This window comes from Tamandua tetradactyla, chromosome 5, assembly GCF_023851605.1.
Source record: "Tamandua tetradactyla isolate mTamTet1 chromosome 5, mTamTet1.pri, whole genome shotgun sequence".
In the NCBI taxonomy this organism is placed as follows: Eukaryota; Metazoa; Chordata; class Mammalia; order Pilosa; family Myrmecophagidae; genus Tamandua; species Tamandua tetradactyla.
Window position 1 is genome coordinate 176533755 of NC_135331.1, and position 20965 is coordinate 176554719.

At 37.4% G+C, this 20965-nt stretch overlaps 1 non-coding gene and 1 pseudogene across 1 annotated transcript; both read right to left on the reverse strand.

The window, feature by feature from the left end:
- Positions 1 to 7721: 7721 nt before the first annotated feature.
- LOC143685473 (U2 spliceosomal RNA) lies at positions 7722 to 7912 on the reverse strand. Its single transcript, XR_013176697.1, has one exon. It is a non-coding gene; the product is annotated as a U2 spliceosomal RNA (small nuclear RNA).
- Positions 7913 to 13063: 5151 nt separating this feature from the next.
- On the reverse strand, positions 13064 to 14949 carry LOC143683398 (ankyrin repeat domain-containing protein 27 pseudogene; annotated as a pseudogene).
- Between the last annotated feature and the right edge of the window lie 6016 nt (positions 14950 to 20965).

The following is a 20965-nucleotide window of genomic DNA, read 5'->3' on the forward strand; positions in this document are numbered from 1 at the left end:
CTGAGTGTATCTCTGAAGAAATGTCACTTAAGATAAAAATGGTCACTAAGTATTTATAAAGGATACAATTCACCAAGAAGATATAATTATGAGCTTAATAGGTCCTAAATAACCTAGCTTCAAAACATGTAAAACAAATATTTCCAGAATGTCAAGGAAAAATCAACCATCATGTTTGAAGATTTTAATACACTTTTCCTAATGATCAGTAGATCATGCAAACTAAACAATAGCCAAAATTTAGGAGATTTGACCTTAAAACTGACAGTTTTGGGCAGTGCCCGTGTTCGATTCCTAGAACCTGCCCATGCCAAAAAAAGAGAACTTGTGGATGCAAGTAATGCTGACCTTTGCTTTAAAATGTTTATATAAAAAAGAAAAAAGTCTAAACAGTTGATGTAAGCATCCAATTTAAAAATTAGAATTTAGAAAAATTAAATAGTAAAGGGAAGCAGTTAATAACATAAGAACCAAACATTGAAAATAAACTTACAAAATCAAAATTCCATTTTCTGAAAAGTCTAAATAAACCAATAAAACCATTCTGGCAAGATCAAGGGAGGCAAAGGAAAAAGAGTACAAATAAGCAGAAGTATGAATGAAATTATAGACTTAACTATAGATAGAGTAGAGAGAAGAATATAACATTTTATTAACAACTTATTGTTTAATTTTTAAGCTTAGGTAAAATTGTTTAATTCCAAGAAAAAGCAAATTATGAAACTGATTTAAGTAAAGCTGGAACACCGAAATGGTCTTATATATATTAAAAGAAAATGAATGAACTATTAAAAGCCTACCTGGCAAAAAGTGTAACAGGGTCTTATGTTTTACATAGTTATTTGAATTGAGTCCTGAGTTATACTAGAAGGAAAGAACCATGCATATATCTAGGAGAATACAATGTCATGCAGAAAGAATTGCTACTGGAAAGCAATATGGATGATAGCTGAAAGTATTTGAAGAGAAGTAAGTATTAGTGTAACTGGACTGTGGTGAGCCAGTGGAAAAGTAGCAGGGGTATAAATTGGAAAGGTAGATGGGGGAATGTTGGGTAAGGCCTTTTATGCTACGATTTACAGTACGAATACATGCTTTCTATAGGAAATTGATTGTTATTCTGTATACAATGAAAAAAAAATTGGAGAACTTTAAGTAAAGAAATTATGTGGTTAGAGTTATATTTTAGAAGATAATGCTACTTTTTTTGTGGCCCACTATAAAGGAAGAGAGTGGAAGTTGGGGTATAAGTTAGGAGACTATCATAATATTCTAGGTGAACAATGAAAGGTTTGGACAACATCGTAATGGAAGTGGGTTAGACATGGGAAAATTTGGGATACATTTTGGAGTTATATCATAAAGTTGAGTTGGAAATGAGGGTTGAAATATGAGAAAGTAAAAATTAAATAACATTTCAAATGTGTCTAGAATATAATAAAATTTCAGAAATGTCCAGTGTATAATAAAAACTAAATATGTTCCAATTAGTTGGAGAAGGTAGAAAAATTATATAAGGTATAACTTCTTGCATCGAATAAACTGATAAAAATTTGCAAAATATTTAGTTATAAGAGAACCAGAAAAGTTTTTCAGGTCTTAAGGCCAAAGAATGAAAAATGGAGAGCCATCTAAAAGTTGGAATTCTTTGATCAATAGCATTCTGTGCAAAAATATTGTTCACTTTTAGGCTGAGATTAATTTAGGGTCACATTTTACTTAGAAAATATCCAACATTCAGTGATAAATGCCTTGAGTTGTAGAGCCAGGCTTCAGGACCAGGTCTCTTCCTTTACTGTCTTGTGAGTTCGGGATTATTGAAGGTAAATTTAAGGCAGAGCAAGTTTATACTACCATCATAGTGAGACTTTGCCACCCTTTTAATAAGTTAAACTAAAATTACTTCTTGCTTCAAAATACTTCTCTTGATTATGAAAGATTAGATGTGAGAATTATGATAAAGTAAAAATGGAAAAGATGAAGTTCAGATTTTATCTGGATACCAGGATTTACTTTGAGTTCATGTTTGTTTTTGGATTTGAAGTATGTAGATTTGTGAAACACCGTTCTATTTTAGAAACTCTGATAAGATGATAAGGAACTCAGCATGGAAATGAGCAAGAAATTTCATTTCTCAGTAACCTAAGATAATATTACTCTCTATTGATATATTACTCTTAATTGGGTTGTGTCTATTCCATTAATTTTAAAGTAAGTGGAAGAATTTACAAAGAAGCAACCAGTTTGATGCTAAATAGCTAAATTATAGAGTAATCATTAAAGACAATGAATACAACATTACTTTCAACTAATATGGTAAAACCTTGATTATTGTGTAATTATGGAATTTGCTCTATTATCTATAATCCCATGTTTAACTTATCTTTTTTATTAAACTAGGAGGAAACATACCTATTTATGATTTTATTTTGAGGAAACAAATGGGATCATACTAGGCACTATTCTAAAACTTACCCTTGTTATACTGAACAATAATTACTCAACACCTTTTTTATGTCTATATGTGCATATCTGTATCTATATATCTATTTTTCTAGAGTAGCAGATTTGATATTAATAAATTTTTAATTTACCCTAATGGCTATACATGGAGACTTAGTTTGCAGTTTCATACTTTTAAAAACAGTGTACTGTAAGATCCTATCACAGAATGTTTAATTCTTAAGGTGCATATAATTCATACATATTTATATACTTATGCATTATATATATGTATGTGTGTTGTGTGTGTGTATATATATATGATAAATTTGTAGAAATGAAATTGCTGGGTCAATGGTTATGTACATTTAAAATTTTAATTTATATTGTCAAATAATTCCTGGATTATAATCTCCCATAATTATTCCTTTTCAACATGAAAGATCTGAGTCAGTATTATCTTCCACAGTTTCCCAAGGCCTTATATGAGATGGACATTGGGATCGTTGCCTGTATTAGAATGATTTCCCTCACTGGCCACCATATCTGATTTTTCTACTGGTATCCTGGTTACAAATGATCAATGAGGGATAGAGAGACTGATGTGGGCAGGGCCAATGACATTTTCCTGGAAGCTTCATATTTTAACATAGAGAATGATATTGGAGCTTGATGAATTTATTCTACAGGATTCTAGAGCTATTCTGTTCTATAGGACTATAGCAGCCTTACAGACCCTCAGGAATTTTGACATTTTTTACCTTTACCACTTTTACCACTTCCAACTTTTTATGTTGAAATAATTATAGATTTGCACAGAGTTGGAGAAAAAATGTTAGGGGAGGTCTCATGCACACTTTTGTACCTTCCCCAGAGGTAGCATCTTCTGTAACTATAGTATACAATCAAAACCAGGACACTGACATTGGTGCAGTGTCAATTTCACCTAGTTTGATAAGCTCTCATTGCTGTAAGCATATGCGTATAGTTCTGTTTAATTTTATCACACATATTGCCTCATGCAACCACCAGCCCAATCCTTGTAAACACTAATCTGTTCTCCATTTCTACAGTTTTACTTCAGGCATATTGTATAAATATCATAATACAACAAGTAACATTTTGAATTCACTGAGCACATACTTTTTAAGTATAGTTGCCTAATAAGCTTTTAGATAAAAATTTTATCTTCTCTAGGTTATCAGTAACTGAAACTTGACTAGAAGATTAAATATATGCATGAGTTTGACTTTATTCATATTTCCCTTCATTTAAGTTAGACAATAGTCATTTACTCATATATTCTCTCACCCAACACATATTTATTGAGTGCCTACTACATGCTGGGCACTGTTCTAAGTACTGAAGAAACAAGATTCACTGTTCTCCTGCAGCAAATATACTAGAAACACAGACCTTAAAGAATAAATACATGTTAGATTGTTAAAAAAAAATACATTAAAAGGAGATAAATATTCTGGAAAATAAAAAAACAGAGCAGGGAACTGGTGATCAGGAGTGCAGGGAGGGAGGTGGGCAGTCCTAAATAGAGTGCTTAGTGTAGCCTCCCAGACACTGGAGGTCAGCAGGGATGATTGAAATGTGTGGTAAAACAAATTTCTTCTCATATTTTGACTTGAATATTTACCCCAAATTGTTTAAACTACAAATAAAAACAGTCATGTATCTTTGAACTGTAGCTACCCTAAGAAGCCTTATTCACACATCAAGCCAAGCTGTGGGCCTTTACTCATGGGATTCATGTGTGAGCAGCTTAATCCATTTCAGGACCGCAGAAATGTTGGTTACAGCAGTAAATTATTTGAAAAACAGCGGACTAATGAGGATCTAGAATTTGTAGTGAAATGGGCTCCTTTTTTTTGAAAACAGAAAAGGAGATCCCAGAGCAAATTATGACTCAGAGGCCAACTTCCTTGGAAGGACAGAGAATCAAGACTTTCTCTGAAAATGTAGTAAGAAGGTTCTATGCCTCAATTCAGGATCAGAGCTATGAGCCTACTATCAGAATGTGCTTTGAAATATTTTTCTGACATATACATGTGTGCTGGTTTGAAAGGATGTGTGGACCCTAGAAAAACCATGTTTTAAAATCCCATTTCATAAAGGCAGAATAATCCCTATTCAATACTGTATGTTTGAGTCTGTAATTGGATCATCTCCCTGGAGATGTAACCCAATCAAGAGTGGTTGTTAAGCTGGATTAGGGGAGATGTGTCTCCACTCATTTGGGTAGGTCTTGATTGGTTTACTGGAGTCCTGTAGAGGAGGAAACATTTTGGAGAATGAAAGATTCAGAGAGCAGAGAATGCTGTAGCACTACAAAGCAGAGAATCCACAAGCCAGCTACCTTTGGAGATGAAAAAGAAAAATGCCTCCCGGGGAGCTTCATGAAACTGGAAGCCAGGAGAGAAGCTAGCAGATGATGCCATGTTCCAGCTGAGAGAGAAGCCCTGACTATGTTCACCATGTGCCTTCTCACTTGAGAGAGAAACCGTGAACTTCATCAGCTTTCTTGAACCAAGTTATCTTTCTCTGGATGCCTTTGATTGGACATTTCTATAGACTTGTTTTACTTGGGACATTTTCTCAGCCTTTGAACTGTAAACTAGCAACTTATTAAATTCCCCTTTTAAAAATCTATTCCGTTCCTGGTATATTGCATTCCAGCAGCTAGCAAACTAGAACAACATGTATTTTTGCTGAAATCTTACTCTCTCCCAGCATCTCCTACGCCTAGTGATTTATTCTGGTGAGCCAGTTTACTGTGATTCAACAACTGTCAGACAGTGCTTGGAAATCAAATTGTTTCAGAAGTGTGTTGCTCTAGGAAATGGGACTAGTGTCTAGAATGATGAGAGAATAAATGTCTTTGTTTTTTTTTTCTTTCTTTTTCTTTTTTTTTTTGGCATGGGCAGGCACCAGGAATAAATCTTTTGTTTTAAACCACCCACTTTGTGATCATTTATTGCAACCTTCCTGGAAAGCCCAAACCAATTACATCTCATATTATCTCTGTCTGGTATGTCTCAGTACGGTCCTCTTCATTAATGGTTTCTAATCCTGTAGCCTGCTTCTTTTCTCATTTCTTTAAGTGTTTTACAATCTTTAACCATGACATAGACATTTTAGTATTTTAATATGTGTCTCTGTAATCGAGGCCCTGTGGCATTGTTCCTCAAGCTTGTGTCCAGCTAGTGGTATGACAGAGCTTTCTTTGAATACTTGGCACTAATAATAAAAGCAAAAACAAATTCAAGCAGAAGTACTTTTATCAGTCTTTGCAGTTTGGCATGTCTCGGGGCCGTCCTTCAGCACTTAGCTGTCTTAATAATAAGTTTAGAGAACAGCTCAGGGTAAAAGCAAAGGGTCTTCTGTGGCCTTTTTGTGAGCACATGCATCTTATCTTGGGCATGTGCACGTGGCCCTAGGAATTCTCCTGTTTTCATGGATCGGAGTGTTCCCTTTTCCCCAGGGAAGTAAGCTTCTTCATGATCCCAGGGGCCACACTGTATATCCCACTGCCAGCAGCCTCCCATTCCAAGATGCCGCAATTTGACTGTTCTTCCACAGTGCTTTCTGAGAGATCTCTGCAAGTTTGCCTCTAGGTACAGGGTACATTCTGGAATGCAAGTACTGAGTGTCCTGGTCCTCCCCTTAGAATCCCATCGACAAATTGGCAAGGACACCATGCATTCCATGTAAACTCCTTGATTACTCGGCTCTCTCCAGCTCCAGGACATGAACACGCACTGGGAGCACAAGGTGGCTACCAATTTTAAGCTGCTTTCTTCTTGATTCAGCCACTACCTTGTTACTGTTAACTCTTTTCTGGAATTTTGAAAAAAGTGGCTCTGCCAGATCCTTTTTAAAAACTTCGGAGGAGAAAAGAGCCCTAGAGTGTGTCTCTTTCTGCAATGCTTGATCAGGGTTTGGCCTCTGCAATATTTTAATATTTATCTTTGAAGTGCAATAGTTTTACTAGGATATATCATACTCATAGTAGTTCTGAGGTAACTTTTCAGGTATCCACTTCTCCCTTGAAGTTACAGAGTTCAGGGTCTCTGAATGACCCTTTATGTCATTTTCATTCTCTTTACTATTTTCCTGGCTTTCTTCAAAGCTTCTTATTAAATTTCATTTCATTTTATTTTCCTTTGAGCAATACTTAAGTTAATATTCATTATTTACATAATTATGTCCTTTTGTCCCAGTTCTTTTTATACTTCCAGCAAATCTTTTTCTATCTCTCCCATTTTTATTTTTGCCTTTTTCTGTTTTTTTTTTTTGTTTGTTTGTTTGTTTGGTTTGTTTGTTGTTTGGGTGCATGATCTGGGTATCAAACTCAGGTCTCCCTTATGGAAGGCAAGCATTCTACCACTGAACCACCTGTGCACCCTCTGGTGTTGTTTTTTTTTAATTTATGATTTCACATAATTTTTCATAGCCCCAAACGCTTGTTTAAATCTGTTTAATTTGTCTAGACTGTAGGTTTATACTTAGGGTAAACAATACTCAGTTTTTCCAAGATTGAACAAATTCTTGGTGTGCAAATCTTTTAGTGTGTAACTTATGAAAGTCCCAAGAAAATGGGGAAGAGATTGCCACCCTAATTACACAGTTTTCTGCTTCATACTAGTCGCTTAGGGGAAAAGAGGCAGGGAATTTTTCCAAGCCACTTTGTATGAAATTTTGTTTCCTAAATTTGTGCAATAGTTCTCTATGGATTTTAATTTCTTCAGGTTCATTTTATGGTACTGGAGTGTTTTAGAGGTTCCTCGTATAATGGCATCCTGCTCTGTCACTCTTATAAAATTCAGGTACTTAGGGAATTTGGGATTTGGGAGGTGGTTGTGGAGGGGCTGTGATTCTCTTTTCCGGCAAGTCCCTGAATTTTCCCCCACTTTCCTCTTTTCCCCTTCACTACTCAATTCCCAAGGAGTGCTTCTTCCTTCTTTTTTTAAATTTTTTCTCTTCAAAAGGCATGGATTTGGGAGACAGCCCCTTAACATGTCACCTGTCCATTTAAATAGCACTTCTCTCTTCAGATTTCATCTGCTCCTTTAATTTGTGTACCTTGTACTTTATTTTGCTCAATTACTTTTTTAGTGCTGAGTATTTTCTTTTTTAAGGTTGTTTAATCCTTCTACTGCCACCATTAGGCACTCTGTTTCATTTATGTTCATTCCTTGATCTGCCTTTTGTCACCACAAAATTTTTTTTTTTTTTTTTTTTACTTTATACATTTATTGTTCCCCCAAGGGGGGTGCACTGTTCCTGGAAGTACTGCAATGCCAGGTCGATCCGTGGAGTGGACGGAGCAAGCTGCTATTCCATCTCCTAACTCCAAAAATCCATTTAATATATTGTCCTTGGATAGAGGATGTATCAGATATTAAACTGATAAGAACAGATACTACACTTGATCTTAGCCAAAAGGCTGAGAAGTGATCACCACAAAATCTTGAAGCAAGTGGGGGTGGTATATAGAGAGCAGGAGGGATTTGAGCTGAGATTGGTTCTCACTTTTTTGGACAAGTTTTGTCAATTTCTGCCTTCCAGTGGCAGAGTATGGTTTTGTGTATGTGTGTGTATGCATAATATTCTTAATTTTGAAGTTAGTTTGTATCATTTTGGTAGAAAAATTACAGATTATTACAGAGCTGCCTTTGGCATGGGCTACCCGGATGTCCGGTATATAGAGACACTGCATCCTATCTGTCTGTTTCCTCAAGCATTGTCATTCCAGTCTCAATTTCCTACAAAAGCACATTCTTTTTCTAAGATCTTTTTCTAAGATCCTTAATCCTTGAGGGAAGATTGAAGTTGTTGGCCTGTCATACCTCTAGCCAAGCATCTTGGTCTGGAGTATGAGAAACACGACTATGTGGTCGTGGCCACCACTCCTGTCACTCTGATGAACATCTCGGACATATTTGACATGTGTAGAGGAAAGTTCTAAAGTTGTTATTTTATCCCAAGCAGAAGGTTAATAAACCAAGAGGAAATGCCGACATGAAAGACGCCTTCATAAAAAGCTCATTCCACCGAGCCCGCATTTCATACCCCTAATACTTCACTGTTCGTTGTTTAAAAAAAAAAAAAAAGCCAAGAAGTCACAAGACTTTAGGAAAATGGAACTTCTTCATTAGAAAATTATGAGATTTTTTCTCTCAAGTTGGTTCAATTCTCGTTTCAGCCTCTGGAAGTCTGGGTACTAGCCTTCTGGCCTGCTGCACTTTGACGCTCTGCAGGAGCGACCTTCTGCATTTGCCTTTCCTTCTTTGGGATTTCCTTATCTACAGGGTCCCTATGTTCTCCAAAGACTGCAGGAGAGAAAAAGAACTTTTCTGTCTGTAAGGTTTTCAAATCTAACAAACTTGGAAAATGAATGTGTCGTGAAATGAATCATCACTGAAATGTTGAATTTCTAATTATAAGGTCTTTAGGGAGACACCCTTCTTCTCTCTAATAACTAAAAAAAATTTGAAAATGAAATCTGTCATTCACCCAACTTCTGTCCATAACCAATACCTCACTTTAGTTCTTCTTTCAAACATTCTAATCCTTTGTTTAAAGGAAAGCAAAAGGAATTGAATTAGAGGATTAGTTTTACATCAAATGGATTCATATGAGACAAGCAAAATTCATTCATTTTGTATTTACTAAGTGCCTACCTAGCATTATCTATTGAATTCAGTAATGAAAGATCAAAGATATGTTTTTTTTCTTAAAGTGTGATTTTTGTGTGTGTGTTGTAATGGGTCAATCCTTTAAAAAAATAAAAGTGCCTGGAATTTGAGTTCTGTGAAAAAAGGGGGGGGGCAATTACAAATATTTAGGATGGAATAGTTTGGGAAGTTTTAGATAATAGTATCAAAAATCAAAGTTTATGTATGCAAAGTCCTTGTGTGTTATTGAAAAAAATGTCTTAATTCCTTCACTTGATAGTTAACATTGAGTATCATTGTGTATGCTGTGAGTTTTAACCTGTTTTTTTTCCTAATAAACCTTAAACTACTTCACACAGTTTTCAATCAACTTTCTTTTGCTCAATTTTTGGACAATCGACCTGCTACATTTGGCATTTACTAGCTGAGTTAAACTTTGAAAACATCATGGAATTTAGAAGGGATAATTTGAGCTGTGAATTAGGAATAGGATTTGTTTTCTTGTAAGGGGCCATGGTTTAAACACATTCATTTATTACACAATATTTATTGCCCACTATTTTTCAGGAAATTTTCTTGGTTTGGGGGATACGTTTTTTGAATATGGTGAGTGGTGTTCTGCTCTTGTGATATCAATAGCATAGAAAGATTAGAAAGGCCATAATAAATGGGGCATATAAAGAAGAAACTGGTTAATGATGAGTTTTACAATAGAAATAAGTCAGGGTCATGTGATATTTTGTTCAGTCAGAAAAATCTCTGAAGAGGTCATGAGGAGCCAAATGATGCAGAAAAAAGAGTCATGTTAGGATCTCTGGGAGGGTATTTAGGCACAGGAAACAGTGAGAAGAAAATAAACAGAAATAGCTTTTGTATATTCAAACAAGAAAACAAGGCAAGTGTAGCGGCAGCAGAGTTAGTGAAAGGAAAGGTATTTAGAAACTAGATCAGGGATATAGGCAGCTACACCCAGGAAAAGCAGTGTCTGATACATTGGAAGCTGGGGCATGAGCAATCAGTCAGCCATGGCAGTGAGCAAGAAGTCTTGTGTATTAGGAATAACCTTAAAACAAGGTGATAGAGTCAATATCTCCATAGATCTCTCTTACTCCAGAAAAGTATGGCTGGCCAAACAAGGTTATCCATGGGATCTAAAAAGAAGGTAATACAAGACAGAGCATTAATGACATACCCTGTGCCTTTTTAATTTTTTGTCAATAGAGATTTGTCATTAAGCAGAAAAAATTGTTATTACATGTATTATCATTTTATATGTATGTGTAATAATTGTACAGATTTAGTACTGCCTTAGACAAAGTTAAATGCAAGGCTAATATCTGTACAGCTCTCTCAAAATGTTGTTTTATCTATTCTCTTTCGTTCTTGTTTGCAATACTTAATTAGAGAAGTCAGAGTTGACTCTCAGATAACTACACTGGTCTTTTGTTGTGGAAAGTTTTATGGAGAAATCTGGGAACAGACAATATTAAGAATTATGAAGCATCTGAATTTTTACTCTATTATCAAGCTGACAAGTTAGTCTTATACTGTTTCACAGATGTGGACAATAGACAAAGGATATTATTACCTATTGTCCAGCAAGCAGGATAAAAATCAGCATATTTCCATCTGTTCCCCTTCCTGACAAGGAGATAAACCAAGGTCATTTTGAGCAAAGAGCAAACATTGTAGCAAACAGAAGCAAGACAAACTACAGCAAATTGTGGGTGGTTTGAATTACTTAGTTGCCAATGAAACTAGCTCTAGAAACTGATCAATTTGGTACATTCCACAAGAATTTACAGAGTTGTTCACAATCCATGACAAACTGCTGTTCCAAATAACAGCATTAGATTTTTAGTGTTCCAAACAAGGACTGTTTACATAATGGCTACAAGATCAGGAAATTGGAATAAATTTCAGAAAAATATACAGGACTCTCTTTGCTTTTAGGTAACCCAGGGTTATCCTTGAGTGATAAATTAACCTGAATTCCAAAGTTTACCCATCTCCAAATAATGGCAGGACCTGGTTGAGGGAGTATTTTTAAAGCACGTGGGCCTCCACCCCCACCCCTTTCTGTAGCTTATTTTACAAGAAACAATGAGGCAACAAAAGGAATTTAGTCTATTAAGCCTATTTATAGGAGGAGCAGACATTGCTGGTTTAACACACCCAAACTGTGCAAAACAAAGTCTTAGACTCTCACTTATCTTCTCTCTATATATCCTAGAATAAAATATGATGTTTGTTTTTTCTTCTGCTCAACCTGTAATTTTCCTTCTTTTAAGTCTTAAAAATAAATAGTCTTTATCTTCCTTCTTTTACTATTCCCAGGTCCTCGACTCATCACATAGCTCACAAAATAAAACTTATAAATTCGGTACCCTCTGTGATTAAACCTTGTTTCAGTTATGTTCCGTGTTCCTGTTTCCTTCTATGGCAAAGTGACTAAATCATTCCTAATCCTCCAAATTTTACTTTTTAAAAAAGTCAGAACATGGGACTGAGTTTTCCTTGAGCCAAATATTCTAGATGTGATTTTGCGAGGCCCAGCTAACTTGAAAATACCTACAAATAATATTGCTAAAAAAAAAAGTAAGAATTTTTTTTCAAGAATCATTAGTTTACTGTTTCTATTCCATCTTTTGGCACATACCTAAGGAACATTAGAAAATTAGAGCTCATAAATTACTTTATAGAAAAAATAATCTGCCCTTCCCTTCCAAGAAAATGCACAGAACTTTTCCTATTAGAAGGTTATTTGAAAATGTATTCAGGAAAAACCCTTGTTTGTTGCTCCAGACCAATTAATAACAAAAAAGTAACTATACGCTATAGAAATCTTGTAAAAAAGAATAAATGGTGATAAATTCTAACTTAACTTTAACCTGGTTTGTGCTGTTATTTTTGAATTTCAATCAAAAGAATAAGAAAAGATATGCCAAATCTCCCTCTAGTTCAGTAACCATCCTTCAGGGATGAAGAGGTTCTTAACAGAAAGGGCTGCTTCTAGAGGTAGTGCTACAAGTGCATTACACGCAGTGACAAAGTATCTACTTATATTCTTGGAATAAACGTTATACCAAACTTTTCTTGTAAATGATGTAGTATAGGTCTAATATGTCCGTTTCACCAAAATGAACATCCAAAAGGCATATAGGTATCTCTGGGGTCCTGTGTTGCTTTTGAAGGAACAGTTTTCCAGAACCTAAGATGTGACTTTTCTGCCTGGGCTCCACAGTCCTGTGAAACCTCCTGTTGCCTCTCTTGAGCTTCCCCCAGACAGAGGAATTCTTCTGGCTTGCTAAGTTATACACATCAAAGAGATTGAGCACCTTTTTGTTAGGAGGTCAGAATCTGGTGATGAAATCTCTCACTGTAACCAAGGAACCCTGACATTTAAAAAGAAATATGCACTCTAGACTTAAGGATCTGGCCACTTGAAACTTTTGGCATTCCTTTTCAAGTGCATTCATTAGCTTTAAAGAGGAAAGAGGTGTTCATTTTTTATTGCACTCTTTCCCTTAGCCACTGTCTTACAGAAAAGCTTTTCAGAACTTTCTGCTGAAGACATACTCACCGAAGGCTGTTTTTTGAAAGTACACTTAGTTCAAAGCTACGTACATGCTTGGGGTCTTCTTATTGAGTATCCACTTTTTGGCAGCAAATTGAAAAATTCCTTATTACTGTTAAGACTGGGGAGTATTAGACTTCCAGCAGTCTTTGAGCTCTTGGCTCCTGTGGCCTTGTTCATCCGGCGTCTGCAGAGCAGTCGCAGTTCCTAGGAGCAGCTTGTTCCAGTGCAGGCCTTTGGGGCTGGTCCCTCCTTCCTTGGTCATCATCAGTCTGGGATCTGCTCTGGTCTGGGAGGTTATCCTGTTTCACTGTGCCTCTTTGCCTCAGGCTGATGCAAAGTGTCTTCAGTAAGACTAGGGACACATCACAGAGCATTGAATGAATGCAGCAGAGACCTCAGAAGACTTCGGCTGCTTTCCCAAGGAGAGATGACAGTTGGTTTCCATCACAGACAGAATCTGAATTTAATGCACATTCGAGTGGTGTTTCTGTCACTCTGTTCTGGATCCCTGTGGATGCTTCATTTTGTAGCAATGTTTCTTTGATGCCCTGGTAACCCCAACGTACAGTTTTGTGCAGGGGAATGTCTCTTTTCTCATTGCCAGTCTCCAGTATGCATGAGTGCACATGATAGTACACCATCTCCTTCACACAGTCTTTGTGATGATCGGTGCAGGCCAGGTGGAGGGGTATGTTGCTGTTGTTGTCGTGCAGTTTGGCGCTGGCTTTGTCTTACAACAGCAGCCGTGTCACGCTCTGGCAGCCCTTCTGGCATGCTAGGTACAGTGGAGTTGCACCGTGATAGTCAGTGGCCTTTGGAAACCAGGAAGGCAATGAGGGAGGCTTGCCCACAGAGGGCAGCACGTACCATGGTGTATGACCTCTGTCATCCCTGGAGAATGGAGTGAAACTGAAAGATCATTCAGCCTCCCAGAGATGAGCTTTCCACAGTCATCAAAGAAGCACAGTGGGTAACACACCTCTTGGATGGCGTCTTTATCACAGTTTTCCTGTCTCAGAAGTCTTTCCACTTCTTTCTGGTTCCCTGAAGCAATGTGTTTGAATAAGCAGTTAATGGGAGTTGAAGTCATCTGAGACAGTAAGCTCATTCCTTGCTGAATGAGCCAAAGCCCTCATACTTGGGTGGTTTTGCGGGGAGGTTTCCTTGTGGAATGTATTCAACTGCAGCCTCAACTGAGATCAGGCAGTGTCCCCATTCATCTTTCGCTGAGTTGCTAAATCGGACGTTTCTGATGTAACTGAAATTTGCCATCCGGTTAGGGATCTCTGTCTTCACAAGCAGGTATAACAGGACTGATCATCAGCATGCATGGTCTCCAAGTTAGCTCTCTGGCTTGGAGACTGCATAATTAGCTGCACTGTCTTTCACAACAAATCTGCTTCTGCCCTGGGGAGGTACATTTGTTCAGCTAACTCCTAGTTCTCTCTGCATGAGGTAGGCTGAAGCTGAACTCAGGCTTCCCACCAATATCTTTCTGCTGAAGATCCTGAAGGCTTCTTGTGATTTGGTTAAAGACCTCACCTGCCTGCATGGTCCCCACATATTTAAAGATCAGATCATAAATATCATGATGGACATATGTCTCTACTGCCTACTTCATCAAGTTCATCTGGGCCTCCTGCCTGGAGAACATTTTCAAGTGAGAGTCCCTCAGCAGCTGCTGGAGGCATCTGGTACAGAGAGCATTCACAGAGTCTATGTGGTGAGGAAGGCTCTTTCACTCTCTGAATATTCCATGGAAAGAGGCAATGTTCCCGTCAGAACTTTCTGCATGTCTTCCCCAAAACACTCTCATATATTCAGTGGTTTTCAGGGAAAAAGGATCTGAGGGTATTGAAGGCTCTTCAGAATTTTCTGTCTTTTCCAAAGGATGGTCTATACACAGTATGCTGAAACTTTCTTTTTTCATTGTAGAAAGTTTTTTTGAAGAGAATGGACACTGAGAGAAGATAAGCAAAACAGGCTCCTAATATGATCCTGTTTCCTTGGAAAGAGACATCCTTTTCATTTGAAGTCTGAAAATGCTCTTCCACTGGGATCAAAATGTAGGGCTCAAACTGACATGTAGACTGAATATTGCTTGACAGCCTTCCTTTAGGGTACTAAGACGATTCCGTGGATTTTGGCCACTTGACTGCACAAGGTGGGACACCACTTCTGAAGAGTCAGATAGAAAGGAATTTTAAGGAGGTCGGCATCATACAGAGCCATATGGACTTCTGATGGCCAAAGCGAGCTTCACAGAAAGGCTACATAGTTTCACTCCTGCCCATCCTGAAACTTTAGCACCTCCTGGCCCCTAGGTTCAGACATTTGTGCCTAACCTGTATGAATTTGAGTGCCTATTCAATGCTAGAATTTTTTTAGGATAACATACACATTATTTAATTTAAATCTCAACATAACTTGTGAGGAACTCAAAAGGTAATGAAATTTATTAGCACTTAAAAATCTAGTTTTCTGAGTTATGCAGCAAATGCCCAAGTGGAATGGAGTTCAAATCCAGGTTTCTTTTATCATAACCTGAACTCTTTTCATTATTTTAAATTCATTATGATTTAATTGATTTGGTATGTGTGACATAGCTAATTTTTTTCAATCTACCCAATTTATTTTATCCCTTATCCCTCCCCCCCATTATTTACTTTTTATCTATGCATTTTTTTCTACTCTTTCTATACCCTGGTTAAAAGGAGCATCAAACACAAGGTTTTCACAATCACATAGTCACATTGTTAAAGTTATATCCTCATACAATCATCTTCAAAAATCAAAGCTATTGGAACACAGCTCTACAGTTCCAGGTACTTCCCTACAGCTACTTCAATACACCATAAGCTAAAAAGGGATATCTACATAATGCGTAAGAATAACTTCCAGGATAACCTCTTGACTCTGTTTAAAATCTCTCAGCAACTGACACTTTCTTTTTGTCTCATTTCTCTCTTCCCCCTTTTGGTCAAGAAGGCTTTCTCAATCTCTTGATGCTGGGTCCTCACTCATCCCAGACTTTCTGTCCCACATTACAGGGAGATTTACACCTCTGGAAGTCATGTTCCACGATGTGGGGAAGGAAGTGACTTCATCTGCTGAGCTGGCTTAGAAAGAAAGGCCACATCTGAGCAATAAAAGAGGTTCTCTGGGGGTGACTCTTAGGTATAATTTTAAGTAGGCTTAGACTATCCTTTGCAGCAATAAGTTTCATAGGGGCGAACCCCACGATCAAGGGCTCAGCCTATTGATTTAGTTGTCCCAACTGCTGTGAGAATTTCAGGAATTCTCCAAATGGGGAATGTGAATATTTCCTCCTTTCTCCCCAGTCCACTTCATTATTCACTGCCCAAATTACTCGGAGATATATCAGGGCATCATACTAAGATGGACAAACCAACAAGATCTCACGTGCTATTCAAGATTCTATGTACTGATGGTATTCAACTAACCTGACCACACAAGTTAAATTAGGTAATGTGCTACCCAAAATATAAATTTTGCACCAACTAAATGTCTCCCTTTGGTCTCATGCAAAAGTTGGAGTTTTAAAATATGGATAATATCATCCTTTACCCTGTATATTCTGGCCTACCACAGTCCTATCCAGATCATCTTCATCCATATTTCTAATCAAAGTCTGATCCCTAATACCACCACCACCACCACCACCACCCCCTTTTTTTTTTGCATGTGCAGGCAACGGGAATTGAATCCGGGACTCCACCGTGGCAAGCAAGAACTCTGCCTGCTGAGCCACCGTGGCCCACCCAGTCTGATCCTTTTTTTTTCAACTTTTTAAGCAGTTCCTGTATACGGTAGTCCTGACTTTCATAGCTTCAGAGCTGTAACTCTGAGTCTTAGGAGTCAAATACTTGAAGTTTCTGGGAATGATCAGGTTATATATAAACAGCTCAGTATCTAAGAATTTAGACATACCAGTTACAACTCCTGAATATATGTGACTGCTGTAAGAAATTACAATCTAGGATCCTTTATATTATGCCCTAAACTAATAACCCATGCCATTGACTTCAGTTTACTTACTTTTTATGTTATAGTTAGCCCATATGAGTGAGGCATGATAGTATTTCTCTTTTTGTTTCTATCATTTCATTCATCATACAGTCCATAAGGTTTATAAACCAAGTTGCATGTCTCACAACTTCATTCCTTCTTGTGGCTGCTCAGAGGTCCATGCACCATACACAATAGTTCCATTCCTCAGTCGTTGTGCCCTTAGACCACTTCCATCTGCTGTGAATCGTGAACACTGCTGCCAGAAACACCAGTGTACAAATGTCCATTCATGCCCCCACACTCTGTTCCTCTAGGTATATACTGAGCAAAGGAGCTGCAGGATCATATGGCAACCCCACCCCTAGTCTCCTCTGGAACCGCCACACTGCTCTCTGAGGGAAACCTCTCAGTTTCCCTTCCTACAGTGAATAGGAAGCTTTCAATCTTTCCTCTTTGAGGATGATGTTAGTTGTCGGTTTTTCATATAGTCCCTTTACCATGTTGAAGAAGTTCCCTTCTATTCCTACCCTTTGAAGTGTTTTCTTCAAGAAAGAATGTTAAATTTTGTCAAATGTCTTTTCCTCATCAATCGAGATGATCATGTGATGTTTCACTTTGATTTGTTGATACAGTGTATTACACTAATTGATTTTTTTATGTTGAACCACCCTTGCATACCTGGAATAAATCCTACTTGGTCATGTTGCATAATTCTTTTAATATACTGCTAGATGTGATTTGCAAGTACTTGTTTGTGGATTTTTGCATGTATATTCATTACAGAGATTGGTCTGTAATTTTCTTTTCTAGTAGTATCTTTGCCTGGCTTTGGTATTAGGGTGATGTTGGCTTCATAGAGTGAGTTAGGTAGCTTTCCCTTCCCTTCAACTTTTTTGAAGAGTTTGAGCAGGACTGGTACTAATTCTTTCCTGAATGCTTGGTAGATGCGAAGTCAGCTGGTCCTAGACTGTTCTATTTTTGGAGCTTCTTGATGACTGATTCAATCTCTTATTATTGATATTTTGAGGTTGTCTATTTCTTCTCAAGTCAATGTTGGTTGTTCATGCTTTTTGTGAAGTTGTCCATTTTATCTACATTGCTTAGTTCATTAGCATTTAGTTGCTTATTATATCCTCTCATTACCTCCTTTATTTTTGCAGAGGCCAGTGGTCATGTCTGTTCTTCCATTTCTGATTTTATTTATTTGCATTCTTTCCCTCTGTCTCTCTCTTTTTTTTTTTTTTTTTTTTGGTCAACCTAGTTAAGGTTGTATTGTATTGTGTTGATTTTTCCCAAAAGGACCTACTTCTGTTTTTGTTGATTTTGTTTATTGTTTTCATGGTCTAGATTTCATTTAGTTCTGCTTTAATCTTCATTATTTGTCTCTTTTTGATGGCTTTGGAGTTAGTTTGCTGTTCTTTCTCTAGTTCTTCCAAGTGAACAGTTAATTCCTCAATTTTTCTCTTCCTTCTTTTATAATGTAGGCATTTAAGAAAATACATTTCCCTCTCAGCACTGCCTTTGCTGCATCCCATAAATTTTGATATGTTGTGTTTTCACTTTGATTTGCCTCAGGATATGTGCTGATATCTTTTGTAATTTCTTCCTTTACCCACCGGTTGTTAAAAAGTGTGTGTTTTGAGCCTCCATATATTTGTGAATTTTCTGGCCCTCTGCCTGTTATTGATTTCCAAATTCATTCCTTTGTGATCTGAGAAAGTGTTTTGTATGTTTTCAACCTTTTTAAATGTATTGAGACTTGCTCTGTGACCCAGCATATGGTCTATCCCTGAGAATAATCCATGACGTGCACTTGAGAAAAATGTGTATCCTGCTGTTGTAAGGTGTAATGTTCTGTAAATGTCTGTCAAGTCCAGTTCATTTCTTACGTTATTCAAAAATCTCTGTTTCCTTATTGATCCTCTGTTTGGATGTTCTGGCATAGCTTATTTGATAGCATCTCATTTAACTCTAGTCTTCTTTTATGACAATGGAATGTTTGGTTGTGTCTGATTTATAGAAAAAAAGAGAAAGTAGTAGTTAAATTCCTCTAAAATGTTTGACCTTTATTTTAAAATTAGATTTTACAATAATATTTATAAATATGTATAAACAGGGGAAGGGACACATGTTCCCACTTAACTGAGACATCGTGGATAGTGCTGAGAGACCTCAACGTGAGGGCATTGTTGAGATACTTACAAAATGGCAAGGGGGGAATAAGGAGGGGAAGTTATTGGCAATGTGGTTAACATTTCTGTTTGACTCAAAAGTAATAAGAAGCTTTGCCCATTGATCAATGATACTTTGTATATAACCAGAATTTACACCTTGTTGGGACACAGCAGCTGTGGAAAGTTCACCCACCTAGTGGGACCTCAGAAGAGGGAGACCCTGAAGAATCTCCTAAAGCACATTTGTGCCAAGTGTTCCCACTAGTGCCACAAAAGGAGGGCTCTACCCTAATTAGAGAATGAATTGGGGGATTTTTAAATCAACTACTAATATAGTTGTTGCCAAATAGTGACTTACTATTTCTATCATCCTTTCTATAATTAATAACTTGCCTTATATTGTAATGGAGAGCTATTCTTCCCGATTATAATTGTCTTTGTTTTCTTCCTTTCTTTCCCTTCCTGCTTTCTTTCTCTCTCTCTGTCCTCTTCCCTTATTCCTATGGACTCACAGATTCCTATTTCAATCAGTGGTTTATAGTCTAATACTTTATTTACATGCTCATGTTGTCATAAATTTTGCAATTGGAAACACTTTCAAAACTACCTTGTTTACAGGTAGGTTGTGGAGTAAGAAGTTAAGGAATCAATCTGGCAAGCAGAGCAGCTATTTAAAAGGCAGAAACAGTTTGGATCAACTATTTTGAAACTTCAGAGTCCAGTCGAACACTTTAAAGCGTCCAGGGAAGAATGGGAGGAAGAGGCTGGTAAAATAAGGTAAATACCATTAAATGCTCTCTCCACATGCCAGTGCCCATCATCCACTCTCCCAACAGGCAGCAGTGTGGTCTGGCCCCTGACGTAATTTGCTGGTTCAAGAGACAGACACAAAGGTTCAGTTCCCCAAGATCAAGAATGGGTGTGTTCCATTCGGGATCACCTCTTTTGATTATTACTTTGGAATGCTGGAGACACAACTCTGAGCTGGTCATTATTCCAACCAGTCCCAGCCAAAAGTGGTGTAGATGTAATGACTGTATACTTCCTTAAAGCTGAGGAGAGGGGTAGAAGGGCAACATCTGCTGAACAGGGCTGAGTCAAGGAAGCACAGCCTTGAGGATTTGGGGAAGAAGCTTCTAGAACCCTTTTTGACCCCATCCCTCAGACCCTCCCAGGTCCATTTGGAATAAGTCTGAGCTCTCTTTTTGGGTCCCTGGCCTTGTTCTGACTGGGAAAGTTTGACTTGAGGAACTTCTCTCTGGTGTGTCCCCCTTCACAGAATTTTCCCCCCAGAAAAAAAATTGCTTGAGACAACAAAATCAGAGTAAGAAACAATTGAGTAAGCAATTTCTTCTGTAGACAAGGGAATTCCTAAGCTACTAGAAAGCACAACCCCAGAACAAGATGCAGGATCAGAAAAGACAGGGAGGGCACTACACTTTGCATTTGCCTTGCTCTGGCCCTATTGGTAGGAGAACAAAATACCAGCCAAATCAAAACCAATTTACAAAGACTGGGAAAGGCATTTTTTGCTTTTGTTTTCTTTGTTTGTTTTTGAGTTTGTTAGCTCCTGACACTCAAGAAAACCTCTGTCATATCTCTAGCTAAATACAAATTCAAGAAACACACATTCCAGGGAATAAATCCAACAGTTAACAAGAACTATCCAAAGATAAAGGATAAAAGTCCAGAAAACATCAATGAAGAAAACAAGACTGTGAGCATACCAGACACAGACTTTAAAAAATAAAAAAAGATCTTCAATGTAACCAAGAGATGAATGAAAACACAGGAAAAAAGCTAAAGGATATAAAAAAGACAATGAATGAACTATATCAGAATCTCAATAAAGAAAGAAATTTTAAAAAAGGAACCAAACAACTGAACAGAACTACTGGAAAGAGAAATTCCCAGGAGGGTTTCCACACCAGATTGGAGCTGGCAGAAGAAAGAATCAGTGAACTTGAAGACAAGACACTTGAACTGAGTCAGGCTGATGAGCAGAAAGAAAAAAGAATTATTAAAAGTGACAGTAGCCTAAGTCAACT